Below are 18,787 nucleotides of genomic sequence, written 5' to 3' on the forward strand. Positions count from 1 at the left end.
GAAGTGCCCCCCGCTCCCCCAGTTTGCTATCCCAGTGAGCACTACCCTGCTGCACGCTGGCAGGTGAGGTTTGGCACGGGGACTGGGTTCTGTTCCACCTGTTGCTCCCGGCTGCTGCTCAGACTTTACTGGCAAAGCAGCAAACCAAGCACACAACTACGAATGCTTCTCCCCTTCTATTGCGGCTGCAGCACCCCGGGGTACATGCCTGTGCACAGAGAGATGCACATACCCTGTGCCCTGTTGTTTAAGCTCTAACAAGTGCCAGTTCAGTGTTTCTGAAGGGAAGCTTTGCCCTAAGCTCCACTCCGCCACACCCCCCCAGGCTGTATATAAATATGTACATACATACGTGCATGTGTTTCCTTGGACCGGATAATTTAATCTTCTTAGATTCATATTATATAATGGGAGCATACGTGGGTGTTTTACATCAGGCTTCAGCAAGCTGCTGCTTTGTGCCAGATTAAAATGAATCACAAGGAGCTGAGCGAGGAAATTCAGGTGGGTGCACATGAGCTCACTGCAGAGGACCACCAGCAGCCGTCCCTGGGCTTGATGGGAGGGAGGCAGCAGGGTGGACTCAGCACACACAGTCCCTTGCTCCCGTTGAGCCTCCTGATAACAAAGTTTGGGGTGAGGGAGAGAAGTGAGAGGACAAGCAAGTCTCTAAAGTGCTGGGGAAATGGCTCCTATGTGTCTCGCTGGCCTGGCCACCAGCACACTGCCTCCCACCGCACACCCCAGGATGCACGCACTCACGCTTACCAGCTTTGCTAATTTCTGCCCTAAGAGAGCACCAGGACTTGACATTCTGAAGACTTTTTTGAAGCTGAAGGGTCTAAGCTGGTGCCTGGCGGTACACAGAGGGGATGGGAGACTGCTCTGGGAGAAGGACAGAGGCCGGGTGCTGCTTCAGGCAGTGTCGATCCATATTATGAGGTCTCTTAAAATCAACTTCACCACCTGCCCCCAGTGCTCTTGTCTTCCACGGTGTCCGGCTGAAACCTGGGACACGAGAGGGGGGCCATAGCTCGATTCCCTGTGATGTTCTGCCTGTCTCCCTCAGACGTACACGTATCACTATGGATTTCCTGGTCTTATCCTTACAAAAAGCGAAAACTCCACATGGCCTCAATTCCCTCTTGCACCAGGCACGCCGAGTTGTCTCCCTGAATTGGCAGGGCTTGAGGTTCAAGGTTTTCCCCTCACTGGAAAACACATTCCTTTAAATATCTAAGCCCCAGAGCAGACCCAGGGACAGGGGTCTCCCTGGGTTCTCCACTCTCCCCTCCGCTCAGCCACCACCCAGAAAAAGCAGCTCAGCTCCACTCCTCACCCACACCCTCTGGGTGCCTGCCTCGCCATCCCAGCTGGCACAGGCAGATAGTTTTGAGCTTCTACCTAGATAACAGCCTTTTGGGGGGAAAAAAAAATACCAAACCAACAAACGAATAAAAACCCCCAGGCACGTATGGCACGGATTACTTCCCAGCGACTTGGTGAGAACATCAGCCCAAGCCCTGGCCAATTCCCATCGGGAGGCCTGGGGATCGGTGCTTTTATTGCTCGCTTTGGCTGTAAGCCATGGTGAGATTTATTCGTGTGATTAACCATAAGCATGTTAATAGTCGTTTTGAAAGAAAAAGCACACCTCCCATGGTTTCCATCAACTGCTCGGGTGCTTGGCTGGATCAGGGGTGGCTTAAACCCCCCTCCCCACCCCCCGCCAGAAGTGTAATGTTTCTTGCGTGAGGTGTATACCAGGAACACTGCTTCCAAGGGAGGCCTTTGAGAAGGTATTCAGGTATTGCAGGGATGAAGGATGTTTTAGAAGCCTGGGGAGGTGTTCTCCGTGCAGGGTAGTTGTCCTGTAATAGCTGTGCCTCCTCCTTCTGTGCTTGCCCCCACCAGGGTCAGAAGCTGGGGCTACAGAGGCGAAGCAGGAGGAGCTGTTGCACCCTCAGCTGCAGCACCTGCCTTAACAAGAACGAGCTTTCCCTTGTAGATAAGCCTTTATACCAGGCTCTGGGTGGAAAGTGAGAGAGCCCCGTTAACCCCCGAGCTGCTGAGCCTCCACCTTAGAAATCCACATGCCCAACAATCAGTTTTCATTACATCCCAGATCCTAAAAGGCCAAATTCTTGCTCCTCTTGGGGAGCAAAGCAAGAGGAGTTTCCTGCTATCTAGGGCTCCACAGCCATGCAGCAGTACCCGGGAGGAGAGGATAAAACAGGATCACATCAAAGTATTTAATTGCAAATGAGAATGAACCACTGTGCTCCTCCTCTGCTCCAGTGATGGGAGCAAGATGTAAGCACTTCACATCACCATTTTTTTGCCTTTTGTTTTCAACTAGTTCTGGTAAACAGCCTGCCCTGCTTTTCACTCCTTTCCTGCTCTCAAGTGCTCACCAGACCCCTGTTCCAGCCCTGTGTGGTTTTGCATTAAACGCTTGGGACTACCTGGTCACCTGGGGGCAGGCGCAGCATCACTTGGACTCTCAGCTCGGGTAAACTGATTTCCAGGGCGCTGAGCTGATTGAAACCAGATGAGCCCTCGTGGCTTCTTTTTTTCTTCAGTTAATTTTATAAATCTCTATAATATTTTGTTTTTCAGGACAGTATAAACCAACAGAAGACAAACAAGTGATAACAGCTGTTTGCTTGTACATTGCGAATTGGCAGCAGCCTAGCAGGAGCAGCATGCTGGTGAAGAACAGACCATCGCTCTCCCCACAGAAGGCATTTGTGCCTAACCAGAGCCAAGCAGAAATAAAACTACTGGGGGGTCACTTCCCCAGCTTTTCCTCTAACATGCTTTCAGTGTGAGAGATTTTGTTGCATTTACCTCCAACGATGCAAATATAACCATACTACTTGTCCGGATTTTAACCCAGCAGCCGCAGGGGCCAGCCACACGATAGCTGTGGGGCTGAGCATCCCTGCAGCAGCGCTGGCATCCCAGACCCCCTGCAGCCATGCACGTTGCCATCTCCCTTTAGCCGAGGGGGTAAGTAAGGCTGCGTGAGGCGACGTGACCAACACAGGGTCACCTCTGCGGTCACCTCCATTCGGGAGAGGAGCTTGCTGGCTCTTGTCTCTCAGCCAGCGTTGCAAATCCTACAGGGAAAGTTTCCTAGTGAAAAAATAAACTCTTCCCACTTGGAATTTAAAAACAAAGCCATGGAAACATTTATCTCCATCCTAATGTTTTGCAAAAAGTTATTTTAACAAATTTAAATTTGGGGCTCGATTTGACCGGCTGGTGCCCTTTGAAATAGTTGAATCCAGGCCATTGCCACAACCATATCGGAGCCAGGCCTCGAGCTCCAGCTTGTCTGACACCCCTGCCAGCACCCGGGACATTAAAGCCCCCCTCCTCGGCTGAGAGGGCAGTGGTGGGCAGCCTCTCCCTGATACCCGCACACATGGGAGCTGCCATGCAGCATGCCATAGCTTGCTTTGCTCCCCCGTGTTTTATGGCCCCATATAAATAGTTTGCATGCCCAGGGGTGCTATGGACAGGTTGAAACCACTGCCACCCACAGCCTGCCACCTTGGTAGCATCACCAGAGACTGTCCTGTATGCCTTTGCCCAGCAAAAACTTCCGAAGAGGCAGTGACTACTGCTCAGGCAAACGCTGGGCTGTCCCTGCATGGCCCTACCTGCGCCTGACCTGGCACGAACCCTCTCCTCTCCGTGCTTCTGGTGCACAGTCTATTTATTTCCTTGGAAAAAAAATAGGCTCTCACAGTGTCATTCTTTCCAGCTGCTTTCCACACAGCATCGCATTTCGCGGTGACTTCCAGATGGTGCTGGAGAAGGAAAAGTCACTCGACACGTGGCCGTCCTGCCCCGTGCGGCTGGCTGTGAGGTGGGCTGGGGAACAGAGAGGGAAAATGGGGTTTGTGCCCCATGTCAAGAAGTGAGGAGGATGGGTACAGCTGGCAGAGTGGAGGGGTTTGATCTAATGGAGCTGGGTGGGCTGCTAAGAGGCTGGGAATTGCATCTGCTTTTGCAGCATCACCTCTGCTGTGATGGGGCCGTGGTGGAGCCGAGCCCACGGCGGAGGGCCTGGCCTGGGGTGCCTCAGCAGGTTGCCATCCAGCTCTGCAGGCCCAGCTCAGCAAAGCCCTTAAGCTTGTCCTGATAATTAAGTTTGTGCTTAAGGGCTTTGCTGAACTGGGGCTTTTGCTTGCTCGGTGGCAGCTGCCATAGCTAAGCTGGAGGAGAGGGGATGATGCAGTGACAGACTGGAGGACCCAGTCACATCTCTGATTCAAGAAACCTAAACTATGATGACCCTGTTCTTTTCATGGTTTACTCCACTTTTCTTCTCTGTTGCTAAAGACAGCGCAACTTGTTACCCCCCTGCCCATCCTGACCAGTGTTTCACGCAGCGCCTGGTCCTGGACATGCCCCCACATAGCCTGTAGCTTCCCAGGCACATCTGTCACTCGGGGTTTGTCTCTGTGATGGGGACAAGGGAAAGGCGCTGCTTGCAAAGCTCGTCCCTGAATTTCTGTGCAGCCACAACATAAAAATCATGGAGGATGGGGAGAGAGGCAGAGGAGGGGGGTATAAATGAGTCTGTGCCCTCGCTTTATGTGCTGCTGAGAACTAGTGATTGCTTGGGGATGGGGTGGGATGTCTTTCTTGGAGCGCACAGCTGAAATGCTGAAACAGCATCTTTCCTCTTCCCTGGCTCCCTCCCTTGCCCACCGCTCCCACCAGACTTTCAGAGCCATTTTGCAATAAGGTAAAGTCCACTGAGCAGCAGCGAATCGGGCTTGAAACCCTGGGCATGGGGGTTTGATGGGGACTTCACAGGGCTTAGATGTCCCACTAGCACCTCCTTCAGGTTCCTGCGAAAGGAGGTGTCACCATCCTCCCGCTGAACCCCGGCGGCACTGGCAGAGCCGCTCTGAAACGGCGTGGATGAGCAGCAGAGCCCCGTGTTCAGGGGGGGAAAACGGGTCCTCACCAGCCTGCTCTGGAGATGCACGGAGGACCTGGCATCCACCAGAAAGCCAGCAGGAGATGTGAGCTCTCAGTGTGGCTCCAGCTCATGCCAATACAAAAGGACACATTAAGAACAAAGAGTGTCTGGGTTGATATTTATATTCTGTCAGGGAAAGTGAAATGCATTTTGGCTGGAATCAGTGTATGGAAGATATTTTCATTTTAAAAATTGAATCCTTCACTGAATCACTGCATTTCACCTTTTCATTAGGCTAAGGTCTTGTTTATTAATAGGTTTATTTCTTTTAACAGGGTGTCCTGCTGGTATTTATTTCTCTTTTTCCATCTGTTGGTCAGATGAGTAGTTCCCTGAGAAGAGCTGACCCTAGAGGCAGCACCAGCCCTTCCCACTTTCTGGCAGGTCACTTGCTAGCACCGGGGGGACTGCGGGGGCCTGAGAAACACAGAGCACAGAGGCGAGTCCCCTGCCTAAGAGGGAGAAAGGCAACGTCTAGACCCAAGCATCAAGAAGGCACCAAAACACAGAAGCTGACCTGGGGAGTTTATTGCTTCTGTAGGATCTCGGCTCTGCTGCTGTACTTCTTGGGCTCTGCTGCTGTAATTAAAGCAACCCAGCCCTGCGCTGTGGCTGCTGCTATAATAGCACAAAGCAGCTTTTATACCAGTAATACTATTTTTGCATGGCAAGAAGACTAACGTTATCAATGTCAGGCACATCTGCCCTGATATAACTAGCCAATGCTCTGGCTGTGGCTGCTGTAAGCACAGGCAAACCGTTGCAGCCCCACCACAAAGCATGGGAGAGGCTGAACGGGTGGGTGCAAGGCAGTCTATGGGAGCTTCGTCAAGAAGAGTTGAAAGGACTGAGGAGAGAAAATCAGTCCTGAACATTTAATGAAGTTAGGAGGATAGTTGCTCACCCAGCACTGAGCCCCAGGCTCCACTGGTTGTGGGATAACAGCCTTTTAAAGGCAGACTAGAAGAGCTCCGGCCACAGAGCAGCTGGGGGGCAGAGGACACCCGGACTGGGATGCGCTGGGAAGGTGTGACTCCTCGCAGGCACCCAGCTCCCCTGGGTTTGTGGGACAGGTGGGCTCAGGGGGCAGATCCAGGCACTCCAGAGAGAAGGACTTCGACCGCATGGGACTTGGTGATGCTTCTGTCCCTGCTCTCTCCTGCATGTGCACATGTGTGCAAAAGCCAGCGTGGTCTGTATAGTCATAAGCCTGTCCCATCCTGGTCTTGATGAAAGGTTCTTACTGGTGCCTAATAAATCAGACCATGATGCTCAGCACTGACCTTAACTCTGACTCAAAGAGACCTACATCTCTCAAGGAGAAAGAAGTAGTCCCATAAAATCCTCAGCTTCCTACTTAAAAGCAGAGGCTAGTTATCCTTTTGCCTTCTGCACCAAGAGCTCACTAAGACGGGGTTGCTGCAGTAATTGCTTCTTCAGGGACTTGAGGAATGAACAGCTAAAGTAGCTCAGATCTCCAGTCCCATGCCTAGTCAGTGGCAGCTCTTCTCTCCCTCTCCAAAGGCTGCGACCTGGTCCCAACAGGGGTTCCTGCTCCCAGTGAGGCATCTCCCTCCCTGCTTCATGACCCACTGCCCAGAATATCAACGTGGCAGGACGGTTTCTCCCTCCCCTCATCGGCTGCTACTCCTGCCACTCCCAAAGCCGCAGGGAAAGGGCCCTGGCCCTAGCTCCTCACATCCCGTATGGTTACAGATGTGGGGGTGGGACACAGTCTTGAGGATCACTGCGGTCAGTTTTACACAGCTCTGGGTACTTGCCATGGTAGGAAGTGGCCTGGTAGCTGCTGTCCTCTGGCCAGCCAGACGTCAGCCCACGGGGGGAGGGATGGGCTTTATCTCAAATCTGTCACTATTGTTGAAAAATTGTCATCAACCAGCTCAGTTGTGCCACGAAAAAAGAGACAAACTCTTTGCTCACCTACCTTTACTTCTACTGATCTCAGCGCAATTGCACCAGGGGAAATCCCACCCCTTTGCAGGTACCACTCCCAGCTGCTGAGGGTACCCAGGACACACAGCGGCCCCCATCCCACCCCATGCTCATAGAGGGGGACAGCCCCCCTACCCGCCACTGAAACCTGGGCACTGAACTTCCTGCAGAAAGCGTGTCAGGGGAAAATTGCCTCCAGAGCTGCACCGGCGGCACAAGCTGATGCTCGCCCAGGTCTTTGAGTCATTCTGGACCAGTGTCAGGCACACTGAAACTGCAGCTGCAGCCCTGGTGAGCAAGGAAAACAGTCTGGATCTGGGGCTCTCCTCTTCCTCCTCCTCCTCCTCCTCCTCCTCCTCCTCCCCCTCATGTGCGAGGCCACCCGTGCTCACCAGCGTGTGTGGGACATGCTCTCTGCCGGGAATGTGCAGCCGGTGCCGGGCCCCGGCTGGGTGCACGCACCCATGTATCCTCGCACACAGGACAGCACGCCATGCTGTGTGCAGAGCTGCTCGGCGTTTCGCAGCTCGCGGAGAAAGCCTGCATGCCAGTTTTGTAGAGGGGACTCCCTTTTAGTAGGCAGACGGTGCCAGAGGGTTTGTGAGTGGGAAGGTGTCTTTCCAAACACAGCCTCAGCCACCACCAGCTTTGTCTTGCAGTTGAGGTGTTTCTGCAATATGGGAAACTATCACCACGGCTTCCTCCCCGCACTCACCACCACCCCCCCCCAAAAAAAAAAAAAAAAAAAAAAAAAGAGCACTCAACAGCCGACGAAGCAGGTTGCGAGCACAGTCATAACCGATGCTACGAGAAGTGGCACTCATCCCACAAGCAGCCTCTCAAAATGCTCCACAAACCCCGCGCACGAGCATCGCCAACACCTCCCTGAGGCACAGCCACCCCTGCGGGAGGCTCTGCCAGTCGGGCTGTGCTAGCCAGGCTCCGCAGCAGGTTGCCAGGCGTGGGGAAGAACAAGGATGGCCACCTCCACTTGAAATTAAAGCTATATGAAGAGGCAGAACTAGTGACTACTACTGCCAGGGCTGAGTGAGGTGGTGGGAGCTGCCATCAGGTGGCAAAGGTCCCTGGACCTTCAGAGCACCTTTTTTTTTATGGAGGGGGAATCATCCTGCTCACTTGGCTGTGGACCACAGGGTCTCACCACTGTGGGACACCAGGGGGCCAAACCTGCTTGGAGATGGCGCTGACAGATCCACTGGGATATGTTGGACACGGTCAGAACCTGGAAGCAAGGGAGGGGCTGGAGGCCTGGTCAGGGATGGTCTTTCTCGTAGCAGTGCCAGCTGCTGCAACACCACCGAAACCAGCACCTCACTGGAGACGTGTCCCCTGACCTGGCCAAAGTCATTCTAGGCTTGCAAGGGGGGACTGGCTGGCTGAACCCAGCGCTGCAGAGGGGACAGGCACCCACGTCCACATCTGCAGGGAAGCTTCTGTCCCTCAGCAGTGCCTGGATTGACCCAGCCGCAGTAGTGCCTGCATCTTGTGAGCTATCAGCCCCACCACACTGAGGGTGTGCCGTCAGGTCCTTGCAGAGATAACCCGGCTGTGTGGAGGTCCTTGCAGAGACAACCTGGCTGTGTGGAGCTCCTTGCGGAGATAACCTGGCTGTACGGCAGCGAGCATTTCTGGAGCCAATGCTCCTGGGCGTCACAATCCTCCCCACTTCTTGCAGGGACCAGCAGGGAGACCTCTGTCAGGGAGATGGGAAGGAGGATGTGCAGCAGCAGGGCTGGCCAAGCCTCATGCTTCCACAGAAAAGCAATCACTCACGCTCCACCTAAAGGCCTGTGATTTAATCCCAGGGGACCAACAAGGGGAGATCCAAGATAAACAACATCTGTGCATTCACAAATAGGAAATGGAGTTGCTTTCATGTCCTGAGCCTGTTGATTAACCAGGGTTATTGTTTGGCTTGGCGCTCGCTGCTCGGTGACTTGGAAAGAAGGTACCTAAAAGGGATTGTTTGGTTACGCTCCCTAAATTCAAGTGTCTTTAAATAGTGCGCGGGTTTGCGTTTTGCCTGCAGAAGACTGATGGGAAAAGGTAGCAGAAGAGTGCAGATGGCTATCAGAAAGGAACCTGTGTTTAGTCTGCTTGTGCCAGATGGGAATGGAAAGTTCGCTCCCTTGCCAAGTGTTTAAAAGAGGAAATAGGATGTGATATTCTGCCTCCCACTCCTTTCTCTTCCCTGAAACCAGCCCACTGCTCTACTTCCATTTGTTGTAAAAAGGAAAAAAAAAAAAAAAAACACACAACCAAAACACGCAGCTTGGCCCATGTAAAACCTTGGAGACAGTTAGAGACACACCTAGTTCCTTTTTAATGTGTTTATCACATGGAGATGGATGGAACAGTATATTTTTATATGCAGCTGGGCCCAGCACTGCGCAGCACCTGTCTTACAGTCTCTCATGTTCATCTGTGTCACAGAAATAAAACTGCAAAATTCCCGAACGACAGAGATTCTCTGCTGTCATCTCCCTGTCTCTGGCAAGGAGAAGATGAACCTCAAGGTTGGGTCAGACACCTTGGCTGACAAACCTCCCCGTGAGATGGACCAGAACTCCTTGCCTGAAACTCCCATGATTTCCCCTGGGCTGCCTGGAGCTGGGGCTGCCTGGAGAACTTGTGGAGGTGGTGGAGGCTGAGATTCCGCAGGGCTGAGGCTGAGTTAGAGACTTTTTGGGGGAGTCCTGGGGGTTAACCCCAACACTGCCCCGTTGCCATGAGCTCTGTAGCAGCCTCAGTGATGCGGTGTATCAGTAAACTCTGGGGTTAACCTCGGAAATATCTCATGGACGTGGACGGTGGGGATCATGGAATCACAAAGCAGCTTTGGGCAGAAGGGACCTGGCCCAGGGTCTCCTGTCCAGCCCCGGCTCTGAGCCGGGCTGACCTGCAGCGCTGGAGCAAGTTGCTGAGGGCCGGGCCAGCTGAGCCGTGAGCACTTCCCAGGACAGAGATCCCACCACCTTCCCAGGCACCAGTTCGAGGGCCTCACCATCCCCATGGCAAACATTTTTCCTTCTCTCTCCCTCACCAGAACTTCCCTCCCTTCAACTTGTGCCTGTCGCCTCTTGCTGTGTGCCTCCAAGAGTCTGGTTCCACCGTCTCACCAACGTCCCGTAGGTGGTAGATGACGGTAGTTAGATCCTCCCTTTGCTTCCTCCTCTCCAGGTGGGACCAACCCACCTCCAAGTAACTCAAAACAAGGTCCTCATCACCAGAACACCCACCCAGCTGGTCTCAGGCATTTCAGCAGTGTCCTACAGCTGTAACTTCTGTAGGCCAGCTTTAATCACTTATTTTCCTAGATAATTAAAGAACATTTGCACGAAACCTTTATGCAGAGGCAAATGGCCTCTTGTGTTCCAACTCCCCTCTGTGTGCACCCAGAAATGAAGCTGTGACCAAGTGTGTGTAACAGTGGAGCCACGGGGAGAAAAGCAAGCGTGACTTATATCGCACCTTCTCATACAGTCTCCAGGCAAACACACCTGCCTCCTTCGCAAAGCCACGGGGCGCTGGGTCTGGGCACATCCTCACCACCGCAAAGGTCTCCGAGGGGGACAGGACCAAAGCCCAGCACCTGCTCGTCTGGGGATACTGCAGCTGCCGGGCACTGGCCGTGTGGCTATCTTTGGCCTGAAAAGGACACAGCTCCTCCAAGGGGAGATGGGGCACCCCGCTGCGAGGTGCAGGGCTGAGCCTGGTGGCCAGGGTGCAGGCAGCAGGGTGGGCAGGGGGCTGGTGCAGCCCGGTCCCCTGCCTGCCCCTGCTCGGCGTGGGAAGCCGCCAGGCAGCTGCTCGGCTCCGAGGAACCGGAGATTTAATGAGCAGTTTCGGGAACACTCTCAGCTTGCCTGCAAAGCTCTTTGCTGTCTCTGGCACTAATTACTAAATGTTTCCGAAGCCGCTGTCTGTGTGAAATGAGGCCCTTCTTTACAGCGACATTGTTGTGGGTAGCAGGGCGATACTCGGCGGGTGTCTGCTCCACCCGGAGGGGGTGTGGATGTTATTCCTATCTTTTTCTCATGGGGAAAGAAAGGATAAGGCCTCCTCTCACGCTGGAGAGAGAGGTGCTGTTGCTTGCCTTTCCAGGGAGCGGGGTGCCCTGCCTGTGCTCTGGGAGGATGCAAGGCTCCCTGGCTCGGGATGCAAGGGAAGGCAGCAGAAATAAGCCTGCCCGGGACATGTGTGATGACCTGCCCCAGACAGGCAAGAAATCCAGCTGGAGACTGGTGAAACGAGTTTAGTATAGACAGGATCCCAGGAAAGGAGGGGAGAAGGGAAGACAGGGAGAGATGAATGCAAGCTGGCTGGGTGGCTTGGACCTGACCGGCAAGAAATGAGAGCCATGGAGTCAGGACAGGGCTGGGTTCACATGGGGACATTTGTGGAAAGATGCTTGGGTAGTGCCGGCCTGTTTTGCAAAAGAGGAGCCACGGAGAACGGCCTCCCAAAGGCCAGCCTGACCTTCAGCAAAGGCAGGGCACTGGCGGGCAGCAGGCAGGCTGTGCCCCCCGGCTGCCAAGGAGCCAGCCGGGTTCCATCCCTTCTCCCTTTCCCTGCCTGTAAGAGCAGGAAGCAATGCTTAACTGCTTCCAGAGCAGTGTGAAGCCCTGCTGCTGTGCAAGAGCCAGTTTTTCTAAGCAAGGCTCCCCAGATCACGGCCACCCCAAAGCTGCTGGATGGGCACAACACCCCCCGACAACGGGGAGCCTGGCTGGGTCTCGCTCCCCGGCTGCATGCCTTGCTCTCATGTATGGAAAGGTAAAATCCTTCCAGTCGCTCTGGGCTCCGTAAAGGTAAAGTCCTCTTCAGGAGAGCTCAGGACAAACCGAGTCAGAAACACAGAGAGCAGTGGCAGCCGAGTGGGTACACCGGGGCACGAGCCGGGGCCAAGCGCATCCCTGTTGCAGGGCTGCACTTCTGCAGGAGGGATAAGCCCTAAGAGTCTTAGTGACGCATCTGGGAAGACTTAGGCTGAGCCTGGCTTGCAGAGACGTGACCCGTGCTGCCTCTCCTGTGGTCACCTGCCAGTTGGCATTATGTGAGCTGTCACCCGGTCCCGGGCACAACACGTGAGTGCGGTGGCACGAGGGCTTGGAATACAAGGAGGGGGAAAACCAGCCCAACCCCTTACTGAGTCCAGCCTTGCATGGGCACCGAGGCTGCTGAGACACAACGTGGGACCAGTCCCAAAGGACAAAACCCAACTGCTTACAGCTGGCAGGGAACCAGCAGCCAGGTTGCTGCCGCTTTAACTGGAAAGGGAATTTGGCTCAGGGACCCCACATCTCTCAGTCATCAACAGGAAAGTCCTTCCCACTGCCTTAGGGGGGGTCAGCATCTAGGATGGGGAGAACCAGGACTGTGGTCGCACTGGCTTTTGTTTGACCCATACTTGCAAGAATTACAGTATGAGTCACCGCAAACAAAGCAACAGAGAGCAAGGCATCATTTAATGACATTGTCGTTAATGATAATCCCATCCGCAGCTGTATTTTTATAGCTAGGGAAAATGAGAAAAGGAAAGTAAATGTCTTGGTTTGACTTGCAGAAAGGCAGCCCCAGGGCTGGCACCAGCACTGGGAGGAAGGAGCACCTGCAGAGAGCATCCATGTGGTTTTCGCTAGGAGGACTGGCACGTGCAGCGTCCCTCCACCCCGAGAGCTGACCTGACTTCAGTGACCACATTCAGCTGAGATGAAAGTTGAAACAAGGCCGGCTGTAATCCCTAAGAAACCAGGCCACTATCGGGACTCAGGACAATCAGGTCCCATTAAAAAGCATCTGCCAGTCTGATGTCCCGAGGGTTTCATTATCTTGCTTAGCTAGAAGTCATTGGCGAGGACGGATCTCCTGCGGGCTTTGGAAGCAGTGCGAAAGCTGCTGTGTAGCAGCCTTGGCATGGGGCAGTTTCAGGTGCAATGTGCTCGTCTTCCAAATTTCTTGAATCCCAAAGGCAATGGGACAGTGCCTTTGCCAGGTGGTGTACTTGGCTCCTTCACCGAAAGACATGGAAACTTAGGAAGAGAAATCTGAGCGTCTTCGAAATGACAAGTGCTTGAAGTACTCGGTACAGGACAGGGCACAGCTAACAAGCAGCAAAGAGGACACGATGAAAACACCCGCTGTTTGCCTCTTTCTTCAGCGTCCATTTGTCTTTTGACTACTGCAAAGGCTCCAAGCCATAATTAGGAACGAACTTGTTGCAAGAGTCCCCAGGTCTAATTGAGCTCTCCTGAAACTCAACCATTTATAACAACCTTTTGCAAGGACAAAACACAATGTACTCTCCTTCGGTACAGCCGAGAATATGCTGTTCTGCTGCCTGACGAGTCCCGGGCAGCACACAAGTGATGGGCAGCAACTCAAGAGACCAGCTCCTTGCTCCGAACGGTTAAGGGGTTAAGTGGCTTGAACCTAATCCCATTAAAATCAATGGGAATTTTAAGATTCCTTAAGCAGCAGACCTGGGAAGCAGAGCTCCCAGGGGATATTGTTAGGGGAGAGGAACCAGAGCGGGCTGTTAGGAAAAGGATGGTTTCATTTCCAGTCCAGCTGACTTTCAAAAGGTAGTGAGATCCCTTCGTCCCTAACTAAAGTGCATCTAATGGGGCCTTGGTTTTCTTTTTTTTTAATTGACAAGGCATACTAACTGCCCTGCCTCTTGGCAGGCCAGACAAAAAGGCTCAAGTTACTGTGGAGGAAGCATACAGGGCCAGATCCAGACCTTGCTCATCTTCTGGACTCCTTGATCCTCCTTTTTCGTGGCACCTGGGTGGCAGCTGAGGATTTCCTAGTGAATTTTTGGAAGAGACCTTTTCTAGCTGCCTGAAATGATCCATTTGCCTTTCTGCCTGTCTGGGGCAAGAGCACATGATGCTACAGTCATGAGCTGACTCTGGGTAACAGTCAGGCATCCCTGGCTAGTCGTATAGGAATAGAGCTTGGAGGCACAGTGGGATCATTCATTTATCCACTAAAAAAGAGGTTGGTTTGGACTAAAGAAGAATGTTTGCAAATGCCACTCCAAGTCGACAAACAGAGAGTCGCAGCGGCGCTACAGGCAGCAGGATTAGACCCCAGCCCAGCGAAGCCCTCCTGGCTGGCTTCAGGCAGCGTCTTTTGGGGGAGATTTTTCATTTTGCTGAGAAAATTGAACCACCAGAAACATTCGCTTCAGATTGATCTACAATGAACCCAGTTGAACTTCTTTCTGATTTGATTAATAGGAGGAAGAATTTATTATTTGTATTGTTCTAATAAAATGCCATGAAGGAAAAGCCTTTGACTGTGGGTGAGCCATGTCAGGAACCTCCTGGAGAAGGGAAAGGTGTCTCAGCCTGACCTGCAGTGGCTGCAGCCCCATGGGCTCAGTGGAGCTCCCCAAGGCTCCCTGAGGTGCTCGTTCACCCCCAAGCCCTGCACGCTGCAAGGAGGGCACCCCTTACGGCTTAGGGGTGCTGCCAAGGGCATCTGTGCTATCAAGAAAGTCCTCGTTGCAATAGGCTGTACAAGAATGAGCAAAGCCAGCCCAGAGCGGGGATGGAAAGAAGGAAGACTTGCAGCATTACTTTACTAATTGAGTTTTTTTAAAATGTTTCTAAAATACAAAAGTCCGCTGTGTAGAACTGGCCAAAACTAGCATGATAAAATAACAGAAACTCATCTGCGCTTTTTTATTCCCCTCTGCCCTCCACCCTCAGCAGACAAAGCCCAACACCAGACGACAAACCTCATGTCCAAAGAGGTCAGGATTTGCAAGAGCAAAGGGATTTGGCAGAAGCTGCGACTGTGGAGCAACTTTGTACAGCAGCAGCTTGTTTCTTTGGGGAATGGGGAAGAAGGGACATTATTAAGTAATAACTTTTATGACTTTAAGCCTCATTTCACTGTTCTCACTCTCAGCCCCTTCCTGACCAGGTAGCACAACAGTGACCAGGGCACAGCCTCCAGGGGCGGCCGGAGCAGCCGCAGCGCGTGTGCCCAGACCCCGAACGGGCTTCACTGCGGGTACCCCTGGAAAGCAGCTGCGCTGCAAACGGCTGTTCCTCCTCTCCCCTGACACAGACATTTTTTATATGTTTGAGCTGGAAAAATGAATTTTGCAGCCAGGACGAATGACCTGCCAGGGGGGTGGGTTGGGTTTTTTTGCCCCCCCGAGGAGGAGGGGGAGGGGGAGGAGGGTGCCATGGTGTTTTCTGACAGCAGAGGGGGCTATTGGGCTGCTTTTCCGCTGCGTCCCCTGCGGAGCCCGGCCGGCTGCGGGGGGCTCAGCCCGGTCCCCCGCTCCTGCTGCTCCCCGCAGTGGCGGGATGGGCTCCCCCCCCCCCATCCACCGGGGGTCCCTGCCGGGGGGCACTGACTGGGTTTGCCCATCCCGCCTGGGTCCGGGGGAACCGGAGGCAGCTGTGCAGCAGCTCTGGGCTGGGGCGGGAGGTCTGTGGGGGCTTTTGCCCCCTCCTCATCTCCAGGGGTTTGGTTTTTGGGGGGGGCAGAGCGAGGTCTCCCCACGAGGCCACCAGGGAGATGCGCCTCCAGCCTTTCTGCACCTCCAAACCTGCCCTCGCTCCACATATGAGCAAAACTGGACAAAACTGGGGAGCAGCCCCTCATCCCTCCAAGATGTCCCCTGATGGGGATCTTGATGTAGGTGGAAATTCATTCCCCACATCCCACCCATCACCTGCCAGAGGTCAATGCAGCAAATGGCCTTTACCCGGAGTGGGTGCTGAGGCAGGACGGTGGGACACAGCCCCCTGGGGCTGCTGTGCTATGAAGCCTGCCCAGTGCCAGCCCAGTCCTCTAACTGGTCCCCATTGAACAGTGGATTTCATGGCAAAAGGGGACAGTGCAGGGTAACAGTACACCTTTTATAAATTGCTTTAGCTCCTGGGGAGGAAAGGTATTCTATGAAGCTAAAATATTAAAACTACCCTGTATTATTCATTAAGCATCAATTATCATAATCACAGTTACTGTCAGACGTTTCAGCCTGGCTATTCTGCTCTAGGAGGGAGCATATTTTTAGGCTGGTTTCCGAAGGAAGGAAGTTCTTGGGGTCAGTCATGCCATCTGCTTGTCTGTCTGTCCTCACCGATTTCCGAAGCCCCTCGGTTATTTCGGCCAAAGTTTATAGAAGGCTGGAGGTCTCCAAAATACTATGTTCCTGCAGGTTAATTAGCAAGGGGGATGGTGGGGGACCCCCCAGACCCAGCTAGTAGCATGGGGGTGGGAAGAGCTGGCAGCTGGTAGGGTGGGCACAGATGCTGCTGGCTGCAGGAGAAGCCTCAAGCAGGGCAGCATCACCGTGGGTCCAAGAGAGCTCAGCTATGGGGCACAGCCCCACAGCGCACCCGGCTTCCCTAACTCTGCTGCCCACTGCAGCCCTTCACATAACACCCGTCAGGTACAAACTGGCTATTTATTCCATGTTCTTTCTAGTAATTCTGCCTGACCTTGTTTGTACTTTTATAGTGTCACAAACTCTGCGCAAGTTTTGGTTTAAGAATGAAGGCGGCCTCGTCTGCAAAACAGGATGTTCCAAAATAAGATCTAATTTTCCTCTGTGAGAACCTAAGGCGAAAGTAAATAGATATCCACTCTAAAGGCAAACACAAACAAGGACTTATTATTTATCATTAAAACATCTTAAAAAGGCTCTAAATCCCTAAAAGCAAAAGTTTGATGCTGTATAAAAGAATTATGTTTCTGAGGTGTATCAGTTCAATAATTGAAACAGCATCTATGAAATATAAATGTAAGATATTAATAAATTAAATTAAATTAAAGCCACTGAAAGCCAATTATCTTGTAAAAGATCTCTGATAGCTAAACTAATGAGATGTAGAAAGATTAATTTAGATCCCCATTTTAGGAGGTGATTATAAATTGCTATAATGCCACATCCAGTTACTCAGTTGTTATTGAAACTTTTGAAATACATTTGGAAGGGCTTTTAAATATTCAGAATGAAGCAGAAATTAGAAAGGAGTTAGAAATAATTAAAAATTAGCTGTCTTGTCACATTGCAGCTTTAATTCTATTACATCTTCTAGTTTACAAAGCTTCAGATGTCTCCCAAAGTATTGGTCAGTGGGGACGGTGGAGTTTACAAGCAGGGATTTATGTGATTTAATAATTGCAGAACTTCAAATATTTCTCCTTGTTTCACTTGCTTGGGGAATTGTTTCTTTGTAGGATTATTGTGCTTGCTGCCAGCACTGCCTGATGGATATCTTGGGCCACAGGGCAGGTCAGAGCCATCACCCGCTGTCCCACCAAGCCCAGAGACCCACCACCCTCCTTGCAGCGCCTGGTGAAAATGCTGAGGAGCATCCGTCACGGCCTTTGTGGTCAGGGCAAAGCACAAGGCCTTGGCTCCTCTGTTCCTCTGGCTGTTGTAGCAAAGCACAGGGCTCTTGGGGAAAACAGAAGGATGACCGTGGTGCAGTACATGCCTACAGCCCACGGAATACGGGCCGGCCACTGCCAGAAACAGGAGTTTCACCAGCCTTGCTCTGGCCGGGACTTGCCATGCAGGAGCTTCGTGTGAGCTTGTAGCTGCACCAGCCACCATCCGAGGGCTTTGCTCTCGCCCTGCACCCCGGCTTTGCTCAGCTGGTCTCGGGGTGCAGAAAGGGCCCCGAGGTGCCAAAAGGTCCCAGAGCCAGCAGGGAAAACACAGCGCAGGGCAGCAGGGAGGGGAGGGCAGCGGTGCCATGAGATGAGACCTCCCGCGCGGGGTGATACCAGAGCCATGAACGACTCCCCCATGGGCAGCCGCCGCACCGACGGAGAGACGTGACCTTGGCGCTGGGAGATACGGCTGGTGGGCGGCGAGGAGGGCGAGGAGCAGGGTGAGGAGCGTGCACAGTCCTGCCGGGAGGGTCAGCGGACACAACAGCCTCTGGGGACGGAGGAGCCTTGGGGACGGGGAGCAAACAGCCCGGGGGTCTCCGGCGGAGGAGGAGGAGGCAGGATCCCCACCGCCACCCCGCTGGGGAGGCAGGCAGAGGGGCCCGCCATCGGCATCACATCGCTTGGGGGTGAGGGACGCGGGGGACACGACGCCTGCTGCTGTCCCAGGGCAGCAGAGGGGTGAGTATAACCCAGGGAAAGCCCTAGCGCCTGTGGGAAGGGGCGGGCTGGATACTGGTAAGGGATTTATTTTTTTTCTTTTATCCCCTTTGTCTCTAATACTCTAGAGAATATCGGCTAGCATGGTGGTCTAGCTCTTTGATCAGGCTGTTAAAACTTTTGAGCAGTCAAAGGGCAGATTCTCCTATTAAGGTGCATTACTTTAGCCCACATAAAGGCACGATCGCGGTGCGTCGAACCCGTGGAGAAGGCAGCAGCCCTCCTGGGAGCCCTTGTGGCATTTTGGTGAGCCGCCCCCGGGGAGAGCCTTTTTCTGGTACCATCCTGTGGCAGTCGGGGATAAGCAGCCCCAAGGCTACCCTGTGTTCCCAGAGCCCCAGCAAGTGACTTGCTTAAAGCGTAGCACCCAGCTTGGGGGGTGACACAGGCAGCCCTTTAAAGATTTGTTGAGAATCTTCAAGTGGGAAATCCAGAAGGAGGGAAAGACCTCTGCCTTGTGCCTAGGAGGAGAAATGCTCAAGGGATGCCTCTGAGCATCCCTGAGCAGGGGAAGGAAATCCCTCTGCCTTGTCTGTGAGAAGAGCGAAATTAGAAATCCCTGCTTGGGGGATTTCTTGGTTGAGAAAACCTTCCGGAGGGAAGAAGTCTGCTAGAAAAAACACAAAGGAGCAGCCCAGATTTGGGTGAGCCTCTGCTACC

This window comes from Falco naumanni, chromosome 12 (genome assembly GCF_017639655.2).
Source record: "Falco naumanni isolate bFalNau1 chromosome 12, bFalNau1.pat, whole genome shotgun sequence".
Classification (NCBI taxonomy): Eukaryota; Metazoa; Chordata; class Aves; order Falconiformes; family Falconidae; genus Falco; species Falco naumanni.